Raw genomic sequence first — 11899 nt, forward strand, 5'->3', positions numbered from 1 at the left:
TTGTCCATGTACCCCCGTAGACCGTAAGCGGAAGCATTATGACAACACGGTTGATGTAGTTGTACGTCTTCACGATCCGACCAATCCTAGTACCGAAAGTATGGCACCTCCGCGAGCTGCACAAGTTCGGCTCGGTGACATCCCATGAACTCACGATCCAGCAGAGTGTCGAGGGCGAGCTTCGTCGGCACTACGGCGTGATGACGATGATGATGAAGCTACCGGCACAGGGCTTCGCCTAAGCAATGCAACAATATGATCGAGGTGGATTATGGTGGAGGGGGGCACTGCACACGGCTAAGAGATCAATGATCAACTTGTGTGTCTATGGGGTGCCCCCATCCTCCGTATATAAAGGAGTGGAGGAGGGGGAGGGCCGGCCCTCCTATGGCGTGCTCCATGGGGAGTCCTACTCCCACCGGGAGTAGAATTCCCCCCTTCCCTAGTTGGACTAGGAGTGGAAGGAAGGGGGAGAGAGGGGGAAGGAAAGAGGGGGCTGACCCCTCACCCAATTCAGATTGGGCTTGAGGGGGGCGTGCCTCCTCCTATGCCTCCCTCTCTTCTCTCCCAATATGGCCTAATAAGGCCCATATACCTCCCGGTGGGTTCCAGTAACCTCCCGGTACTCCGGTATATGCCCGAACTCACCCGGAACCATTCTAACGTCCAAATATAGTCGTCCAATATATTGATCTTTATGTCTCGACCATTTTCGAGACTCCTCATTATGTCCGTGATCATATCCGGGACTCCGAACTACCTTCGGTACATCAAAACACATAAACTCATAATACCGATCGTCACTGAATGTTAAGCGTGCGGACCCTACGGGTTCGATAACTATGTAGACATGACCGAGACACGTCTCCGGCCAATAACCAATAGAGGAACCTGTATGCTCATATTGGCTCCCACTTATTCTAAGAAGGTCTTTATCGGTCAAACCGCATAACAACATACATTGTCCCCTTCGTCATCGGTATGTTACTTGTGCAAGATTTGATCGTCGGTATATTAATACCTAGTTCAATCTCGTTACCGGCAAGTCTCTTTACTCGTTCCTTAATGCATCATCCCGTAACTGACTCATTAGTCACATTTCTTGCAAGGCTTATAGTGATGTGCATTACCGATAGGGCCCAGAGATACCTCTCCGACAATCGGAGTGACAAATCCTAATCTCGATCGATGCCAACTTAGCAAACACCATCAGAGACACATGTAGAGCACCTTTATAATCACCCAGTTATGTTGTGACGTTTGGTAGCACACAAAGTGTTCCTCCTGTGTTCGGGAGTTGCATAATCTCATAGTCATAGGAACATGTATAAGTCATGAAGAAAGCAATAGCAACATACTAAACGATCAAGTGCTAAGCTAACGGAATGGGTCAAGTCAATCTCATCATTCCCTAATGATGTGATCCTGTTTATCAAATGACCACTCATGTCTATGGCTAGGAAACTTAATCATCTTTGATTAACGAGCTAGTCAAGTAGAGGCATACTAGTGACACTCTATTTGTCTATGTATTCACACATGTACCAAGTTTCCGGTTAATACAATTCTAGCATGAATAATAAACATTTATAATGATATAAGGAAATATATAAATAACAACTTTATTATTGCCTCTAGGGCATATTTCCTTCAGATGCTAGTACCTTGCTTGATGATGATGTGCCACTAGGTGAATTTCTTGATGAACAAATTGCTAGAGTAAGACAACATGATATTGTTGAATCTCATGATGAACTTGAAACGGAAAATACTGAAACACCTACTATTACTAGTCCTCCTAGATATGAATTGCCAAAGATACCAGAAGGTTATACTATGAGTGAGGAGGCAACTAGAGATATGCTTGCTTTTAAGGATAGAGATGATCTAAAGAAATTATTATTCAAGTATAAATAAAGATCTCTGAATGCTGAAATGAAATGTGATCCTGAGTTTGCTACTTCTCCTATTGTTATTGCTGACAAGGATTATGAATTCTCTATCGACCCAGAGTTAATCACTTTGGTTGAATATGATCCTTTCCATGGTTATGAAACTGAAACTGTTGTGGCACATCTTACTAAGTTGAATGATATAGCTACCCTTTTTGCTCATGATGAGAAGATTCGCTATTACTATATTATCAAGTTATTTCCATTCTCATTAAAGGGTGATGCTAAAGCTTGGTACTATGCTCTTGCTCCTGGTTGTGTGCGTAGTCCCCAGGATATGATTTATTACTTCTCTGAAAAATATTTCCCTTCTCATAAGAAACAAGCCGCCTTGCAGGAAATATTTAACTTTGTGTAAATTAAAGAAGAGAGTCTCCAACAAGCTTGGGGGAGGCCTCTCCAATTGCTTAATGCTTTGCCTGATTATCCTCTTAAGAAAAATGAAATACTTGATATCTTCTATAATGGAGTAACTGATGCTTCTATGGACTTCCTAGATAGTTGTTCTGGTTGTGTTTTCAGGGAACGAACTATTGAGCAAGCTGAAGAATTATTGAATAACATATTGAAAAATTATGATGATTGGACTCCTCATGAAGCACCTATTAAACCCACTCTGAATAAGAGGGGTATCTTATATCTCAGTCCTGAAGATATGCAAGAGGCAAAGAAATCTATGAAGGAAAAAGGTATTAAGGCCGAGGATGTTAAAATTTTTACCACCTATCAAAGAAATACATGGGCTTGAAGCACCACCACCACCCAAGGTGGTAGAGGTAAAATCTTTAATGAAATTCAATGATAGTGATGGTCCTCATAATAAACATCCTAGTCAATGCCTTTATGAGTTTGATAATTACATTAGAAAGCAAGATCACTTCAATGCAAATGTTATGAAACAACTGAAACACAAACTCTGATATGATTGCTCGCTTAAGTGACTTGTTATTTAGAATCTCAAATGATGTTAGAGCTGTAGGAAAACATGCCTCTATGGTTCAAACTCAATTAGAACAAGTTGCTAAATCTCAAAGAGAGTTACTTGATGAAATGAACAACAATATAAGTGACTTTGCTGTTAGAGTAGCAACTAAAGGAGGTAAACTGACTCAGGAACCACTTTATCCCGAGGGACATCCAAAGAGAATTGAACAAGATTCTCAAAGGAACAACACCACTACACTTAGTTATTCTAAAACAAAAAAGAAGGAGAAAAATGATAAGACTTTGCCTGCTTCTAGTGAACCTGAAATAGAAAAACATCCTGATAATGATAATGAAGTTTCTATCTCTGATGCTGAAACTCAATCTAGTAATGAACACTCACCTTTTGATAATGAAAAAGATAATTATGAGATTCATGAAAACACTTAACCTAATGATAAAGAACCAGATAATGATGTTGAGATAGAACCAACTGTTGATCTTGATAACCCACAACCTAAAAATAAAAGATATGATAAAAGAGACTTTGTTGCTAGAAAACATGGAAAGGAAAGAGAACCATGGGTTGAAAAGCCTATGCCCTTTCCACCTAAATCAACTAAAAGAAAGATGATGAAGAATTTGAACGCTTTGCTGAAATGATTAGGCCGGTCTTTTTGCGCACTCGCTTGACTGATATCTTGAAAATGCCTCCTTATGCAAAGTACATTAAAGACATCATCACTAATAAGAGAAAAATACCGAAAGCTGAAATCTCCACTATGCTTGCTAATTACACTTTCAAAGATGGAGTACCTAAAAAACTTGGAGATTCGGGAATACCAACTATACCTTGCTCCATCAAAAGAAACTATGTGAAAACTGCTTTATGTGATTTGGGAGCTGGTGTTAGTGTTATGCCTTTCTCTTTATATAAAAGACTTGATTTGAATAAAATCACACCTACTAAAATATCTTTGCAAATGGCTGATAAATCAACTGCCATACCTATCGGTATTTGTGAGGATGTGCCCGTTGTTGTTGCTAATGTTACTATTTTGACTGACTTTGTTATACTTGAGATGCCCGAGGATGAAAACATGTCGATTATCCTTGGTAGACCCTTCTTGAATACCGCAAGGGCTATTATTGATTGCAATAAAAGCAAGATCACTTTACATATCAATGGTAATGAGCATACGGTGCACTTCCCGAAGAAACAATTCCAAGTGAACGGTATCAATGTTATTGAAAAATCTCCGACAATCACTATTGGAAGTTTCCAACTACCTCTACCTACTGTCAAAAAGAAATATGAAATACTTATTTATGGAGACATTCATATCCCCATTGAGATAACTTAGTGATTTACGAAAGTTCTTCGGTTTCATGCTAATCGAAAGTGGTTGTTAATAAGACTTGATCAACCTTATTATGGATCATTTTTGAGAGGTATGAAGTTGATGAATTCAGTAAGCACTACCTTCTGTCCTTACCTTTTGTTTTCTGTTTTTATTAGTTAAATAAAATAAAATGCCATGCTTTTTTCGTGTAATAAAAAATGATCCAAAAATAAAAGTTCTGAAAATGCTTTGAAAACCTGATACAATTTTTTCTGAATATTTTTGAATTTCTGGTGCAAATAATACCTAAGGGAGGTACACCAGGTGGGCACAACCCACCTGGGTGCGCCAGCACCCCCAGGCGCGCCCTGGTGGGTGCTGCCCACCTGGTGGGCCCCCTCCCTTACTTCTTCCTCCCACACCACTCCATTCACACAGAAAAAATCACCAACACACTCTCTCTTGCTTTCTTGCTCCCGAGACCCCGGATTTCGATCTCTTTGCTCGAAGCTCCATTTCTGAAACTATTTCGGGGATTTGTTGCTTGCTATGTGACTCCTCCATGTGTCCAATTAATTTTTGTTTTAGTGGTTTATAGTTAGAATAATTAGCTACTCTTGGTGCTGCTGTAGATGAGCTTGCATGTTGAATTCTTAGAGTTCTAAGTAGTATGAATGCTTGATATGGCCTCTATACATCCCTGTGAGTAGTTGCTATCAATTTTGCGAAGTTTTGTGGACTAAAAATTTCAGAATTTTGTTCATAGGAAAAATATGAATATCTTTAGGAAGTTTGCTTCCAAGAAGAACTCCAAGGGGGTTATTGGACAGTCATCTGACAATGATCTTCATACCCCGAGGTTGTTGGAGTTATGGCCGTGCGAGTGGCCGGACAATGACTTCATGGAAGAGGCCGGAATCCTCCAAGAGTTCAACCAATAATGCCGGCCTCACCAACTTCATCGCAGATGACTGTGAACAGTATCATCTCCTCACAAACTCCTTTGTGCAAAACTTTCATTTTCGTCCTAGGAATAACCCCCTGAAGTGTCACTTAATTTATATGCTGAGCACCACCAAATCTCACTTACTGATTTTTGTAACATATGCATGCTTCCTTCTGATGGGGGTTTGGTAGAACCTAGGCCCTCAGAGTTTGATGGTTGTTACAGTACTCTGACAGTAGGGGATGAGAGAGGAGTATCGAGCACCACTGTCGTTAGCTTGCAGCTTCCTGCCGTGCATTATTTCGCCTTATTTATTGCAAAGTGCTTGCTAGCGAGAGAGAAGGTGGGTGCACTTATCACCCCAGATTTTGCTGTTTTGTGTCGCGCACTTTATGGCAACAACACTTTTAGCTTGGGAGCTATTATGGCACGTCGCCTTCACCTTAACAGATTCAAGGGTAAAATACATGGGGGCATTTATGCTACTTGTTTGGCTACTCACTTCAATGTGCAGATACGCCAACATGGTTACCCTTTGCCCAAGATTTACCTTGACAGAGCATCTATGTTGGACCATCAGTTTATTTTTGTCGATCGCCCTGATATTGACTTGCCTTACAACTTAGTTTTCAGTGTGGAAACTTGTGATGTTATCCCCTTGCCTTCACTTTCTTTGTTTGATTATGTTGCCAGGAACGGATACAGAGTTATGCCTGAGGACATTGTCCCTTATCGGAACAACTTGGCGGTAGCATAGGCAGAGCCCCAACAGTGGGACCCTATGGTGCCTGCTCCCCAGCACTTCAACATTGGACCTCACGGCTTCAACGACTGGTTATTACCAAGCTAGGTCAAAAGCCTAAACTTGGGGGAGTACTTCCACCGATATGACATTCATGTTCACACATTTCATTCCAGTTGTCGGTGTCCACACTTTTTCATTGTATCACCCATGTTTAATTATTTTTCTTGCTTTCTTCTTGTGTGTTCGAAAAACTTTAAGAAGATTCCAAAAAATATGTTTCTTGCTTCTTTTTGATTTTTCTTCTTAGTTTAAATTGTTGTAGCACTAAAAATAAAACCCAAAAAGATTTCCTTGTTCTTCTTTTACTTGTTGGGAGCTTTCCCGTGTAAATAGTTTTTCTCGTTTTTGCTTTTCTCTTTTTCATTTGCTTGCTTTTGAAAAACCAAAAACTCCAAAAATATTTCAATGTGTTTCTCTAAATTTCTTTTTCTTTTATTGAGTCATACCGAGAGAAGACCACGATGAAAATGTTGAGTGGCTCTCATTTGCATTATTTTGATCTAACAAAGAGCCCATATTACCTTGTCTTCTCCTCTTGAATAAAATGTTTGCAGATTCCAGCTTAGTCCACGTAACTCTTGCACTATTATTATTTTTCAAATCATTCGGTCGTGCAAGTGAAAGGCAATAATGACGATATTAGATGAACTGGCCGTGGAAGAGAGAAACTCGACTTGTTCTGTTTTTGTAAATATGTGTAACCTAGTATCCATGCTTCAACCTATTATGATCAAACATGTTTGCAATGACAATTAGAGATTATAGTTTCTCATGCCATGCATAAGTAGCTAGGAGTGAATAATGACTTATCTTGGATATCAACATTGCGTTAAAAATGATTGTGATGTAGTATGATGATATGGTATCCTCCTCTGAATGTTCGAGTGGCTTGACTTAGCACATGTTCATGCATGTAGTTGAAGCAAAACCAACATAGCCTCTATGATATTTATGTTCATAGTTTTCATATCCCACTCATGCTAGTATCCAATGTTACTTATGCATAATGCATGTTCATGACCGTTGTTGCTCTCTAGTTGTCCGCTTCTCAACCTATTTGCTAGCCTTCGCCTGTACTAAGTGGGAACTCTGCTTGTACATCCAAAAACCTGAAACCCAAGTTATTCCAGATGAGTCCACCATACCTACCTATATGTGGTATTACCCTGCCATCCTAAGTAAATTTGCATGCGACACCTCTAAAAACTTCAAATAAATATCCTTTTTGTGTGCATGGATCGTTCATGGAAGGAATGGAGGTAATCGGTATCTTCCATGCTAAGCGGGTTATTCTCAGGTCGAGTGTTTATTCACTTGCCATCGCACAAGAAAAGGGCGGTAATAGGGATGCCCAGTCCCAAACTGCAAAAGGAAAAGAGCTTACAGATAATCAAACCAAAACTCCCAATGGGGTCATAACCTTTACCTTTCCGCTTAGGAACCGCCACTATGTGCTTAGCATGGAAGATATTGATAACCGATGGTCGTGAAGTGAATAAGAAGGGTGCATGTGTCAAAATATCATTTACCTTTGCTTTAAAACATGAGCTCTGGCACCTCTGCAAATCACTGCTTCCCTCTGCGAAGGGACTATCTATTTACTTTTATGTTGTGTCATCACCTTCTTAAATAAGCGCCAGAACCTGAGAGCATTGCGGTCATGCTGATGCATTGTGTATAGCTAATTTTGGGTGCATCATGACGGGATCTTTTCTACCATGAATTACAATGTTTAGTCGCTGCTTGAACTTTGGGGGTGCTCTGCATTTATGTTTTGTGGTCTCAGAACGGGCTAGCGAGGTAACTGTTGTCATATTATATCATGGTTGTTTTGACAACGTGTTGCTATTTGAGATATCTTATTATTGCTCTCTAGTTGATTATGTCATTGATATGAGTTAATATAATTTTTAAGAGTTATTGTCAACATGGTTAGTTATAATCTTTGCTGAAAACCTGGGTGCTGCTTAAGCTTATTTATGAAACAAGAGCAAAAGAGTTCGGAAAAGTTTTTCTTTTTCACTTTCAGTTTATCAACTGAATTTCTTGAGGACAAGCAAAGGTTTAAGCTTGTGGGAGTTGATATGTATCCAACATATCTACTTTTCCTAACGCTTTTCCTCTTATTTTGGACTCTAATTTCCATGAATTGAATGAAACTAACTCCGAACTGACGCTGTTTTCGGCAGAACTACCATGTTGTTGTTTTTGTGCAGAAATAAAAGTTCTCGGAATGGAACGAAACTTTGCAAGGATTTTTTATACAATAAAAGAGAATTTCTGGAGCCAGGATGGACTTGAGGGGGGCACCTGGGTGGGCACAACCCACCAGGGCACGCCAGCCCCCCAGGCGCGCCCAGGTGGGTGTTGCCCACCTGGTGGACCCGCTGACCTCCAAATCGACACTATCAAATCCCATATTTGCAGAAAAAAACAAGGGAAAAGAATTATCGCGTTTCACGAGACGGAGCCGCCACCAAGCGTTGTTCTTCCTCGGGAGGGCAGATCTGGAGTTCGTTTGGGGCTCCGGAGAGGGGGATCTTCGATCTTCGTCATCACCAACACATCTCCATCGCCAATTCCATGATGCTCCCCATCGGGAGTGAGTAATTTCTTCGTAGGCTCGCTGGTCGGTGAGGAGTTGGATGAGATTCATCATGTAATCAAGTTAATTTTGTTAGGGCTTCATCCCTAGTATCCATTATGTTCTGAGATTGATGTTGCTATGACTTTGCCATGCTTAATGCTTGTCACTTTGGGCTCGGGTGCCATGATTTCATATCTGAACCGTTTATGTTATCATCATTATATCCATGTTCTAAATCCAATCTTGCAAGTTATAGTCACCTACTACGCGTCATGATCCGGCAGCCCCGGAGTGACAGAAATCGGGACCACTCCCGGTGATGACCATAGTTTGAGGACTTCATGTATTCACCTTGTGCTAATGCTTTGTTCTGGTTCTCTATTAAAAGGAGGCCTTAATATCCCTTAGTTTCCAATAGGACCCCGCTGCCACGGGAGGGTAGGACAAAAGATGGCATGCAAGCTCTTTCCATAAGCATTATGACTATTTACGGAATACATGCCTACATTATATTTATGAACTGGAGCTAGTGCCGTATCGCCCTAGGTTATAACTGTCTCATGATGAATATCATCCAACGAGTCACCGATCCAATGCCTACGAATTTATCTAATATTGTTCTTGCTAAGTTACTACTGTTGCTACTGCTATCGTTACTGCTACTATATCACTGCTATCACTGTTAATGTTACCGTGCTACTAATCGCTTTTCTGCAGATAATTAATCTCCAGGTGTGGTTGAATTGACAACTCAGCTGCTAATACCTTCAAATATTATTTGGCTCCCCTTGTGTCGAATCTATAAATTTGGGTTGAATACTCTACCCTCGAAAACTGTTGCCATCCCCTATACTTGTGGGTTATCAAAGACGTTGGTGGTAAGCAGTATGACTATTATCACCCACAACTCTTTGTGTTCTACTCGTGCATAAAACATCTATGCATAGACCTGGCTCGGATGCCACTGTTGGGGAACGTAGTAATTTCAAAATTTTCCTACGATCACGCAAGATCTATCTAGGAGATGCATAGCAATGAGAGGGGAGAGTGTGCCCACATACCCTCGTAGACCAAAAGCGGAAGCGTTTAGTAACGCGGTTGATGTAGTCGACCGTCTTCGCGATCCAACCGATCCAAGTACCGAACATACGGCACCTCCTTGTTCAGCACACGTTCAGCTCGATGACGTCCCTCGCGCTCTTGATCCTGTTGAGGGTGAGGGTGAGTTCCGTCAGCACGACGATATCACAACGGTGATGATGATGTTACCGGTGCAGGACTTCGCCTAAGCACCACGACGATATGATCGAGGGAGTAACTATGGAGGGGGCACCGCACACGTCTAAGGCAAAACTTGGTGTGTTCTAGGGTGCCCCCTGCCCCCTTATATAATGGAGGGAGGAGGAGGAGGCTGGCCCTAGAGGGGGCGCACCAAGGGGGTGTCCTACTTGGACTCCCAGTCCAAGTAGGATTCGCCCCCACCCCCTTTCCTATTCCAAATAGGAGAATCAGGGAAGGAGGGAAGAGGGGAGAAGGAAGGAGGGGGCGCTGCCCCCTCCTAGTCCAATTCGGACCAGCCCATGGGAGGGCGTGCAGCCACCCCTTGAGGCCCTTTTCTCCTTTCCCCTAAATCCCATTATGCCCCATCAACTCCCCGGGGGGTCCGGTAACCTCCCGGTACTCCGAAAAATGCCCGAACACATCTGAAACCTTTCCGGTGTCCAAACATAGCCTTCAATATATCAATCTTTGTGCCTCGACCATTTTGAAACTCCTCGTCGCGTCCGTGTTCTCATCCGGGACTACGAACAAACTTCGGTCATCAAAACACGTAACTCATAATACAAATCGTCAACGAATGTTAAGCATGCGGACCCTACGGGTTTGAGAACTATGTAGACATGATCGAGACACATCTCCGATCAATAACCAATAGCGGGACCTGGATGCTCATATTTTCTCCTACATATTCTACGAAGAACTTTATTGGTCAAACCGCATATAACAACATACGTTGTTCCCTTTGTCATCGATATGTTACTTGCCCGAGATTCGATCGTCGGTATTTTCATACCTAGTTCAATCTCATTACCGGCAAGTCTCTTTACTCGTTTTGTAATGCTTCATCCCGCAACTAACTCATTAGTCACATTGCTTGCAAGGCTTATAGTGATGCGCAATACCGAGAGGGCCCAGAGATACCTCTCCGAAACACGGAGTGACAAATCCTAATCTTGATCTATGCCAACCCAACAAACACCTTCGGAGACACCTGTAGAGCATCTTTATAATCACCCAGTTACGTTGTGACGTTTGATAGCACACAAGGTGTTCCTCTGGTATTCGGGAGTTGCATAATCTCATAGTCCGAGGAACATGTATAAGTCATGAAGAAAGCAGTAGCAATGAAACTGTAATGATCATAATGCAAGCTAACGGATGGGTCATGTCCATCACATCATTCTCCTAATGATGTGATCCCGTTCATCAAATGACAACACATGTCTATGGTTAGGAAACATAACCATCTTTGATTAACGAGCTAGTCTAGTAGAGGCATACTAGGGACACTATGTTTTGTCTATGCATTCACACATGTACTAAGTTTCCGGTTAATACAATTCTAGCATGAATAATAAACATTTATCATGATATAAGGAAATAAACAATAACTTTATTAGTGCCTCTAGGGCATATTTCCTTCACTTCTAGCGGCGGCAGGCAAGCCTTACCCTCTGACGTGTAATGAAATTGTTGCAACCAAGTTGAGTCCCACGTCGTTTCTTTTTACGGATCACTCACTCTTCCTTCTTCGTGCTAATAGAAGAGAACACAAAACAACAACTTCTAACATTTCTTTTCTTTTTGGAAAGCACTAAGACCGTATATTAAGTATATAATATGTCTTCACAAACACACTCTTACAAAAATAAAATTATATCCAAATCATTGAGGGTCCCGAAGTCTTCTTCCCCCTGCATCAGTAGACGACACACCGTGAGTGAAGCTCATTGTCGCCTTTATGCCTCCGTCTCAACGGAGCAAAGTTGTTTCAACCCAGAAGTTTATAGAAGCTGCTCGGCCGAAAAGTCATCGATGTAGATCAGAAGATGTTGACGGCCACGACCTACATATCAAACTCCTGCCTTGGAGGAAAAAAACGTCAAAGATAGCCTTCAAATACTCGAAGGACTACGAGTATTGGTCGAATCCAGATAGGTCCAACAAAAGCCAAAACCAATCATATACCCAGGAAGATCCTTCGGAGACACACACACACACACCACACGTGGTGATCCATGCTCGATGCCATGTTTGGGACTCCGCATCACCGCCCTGACA

This window comes from Triticum aestivum, chromosome 2B, assembly GCF_018294505.1.
Source record: "Triticum aestivum cultivar Chinese Spring chromosome 2B, IWGSC CS RefSeq v2.1, whole genome shotgun sequence".
NCBI lineage: Eukaryota > Viridiplantae > Streptophyta > Magnoliopsida > Poales > Poaceae > Triticum > Triticum aestivum.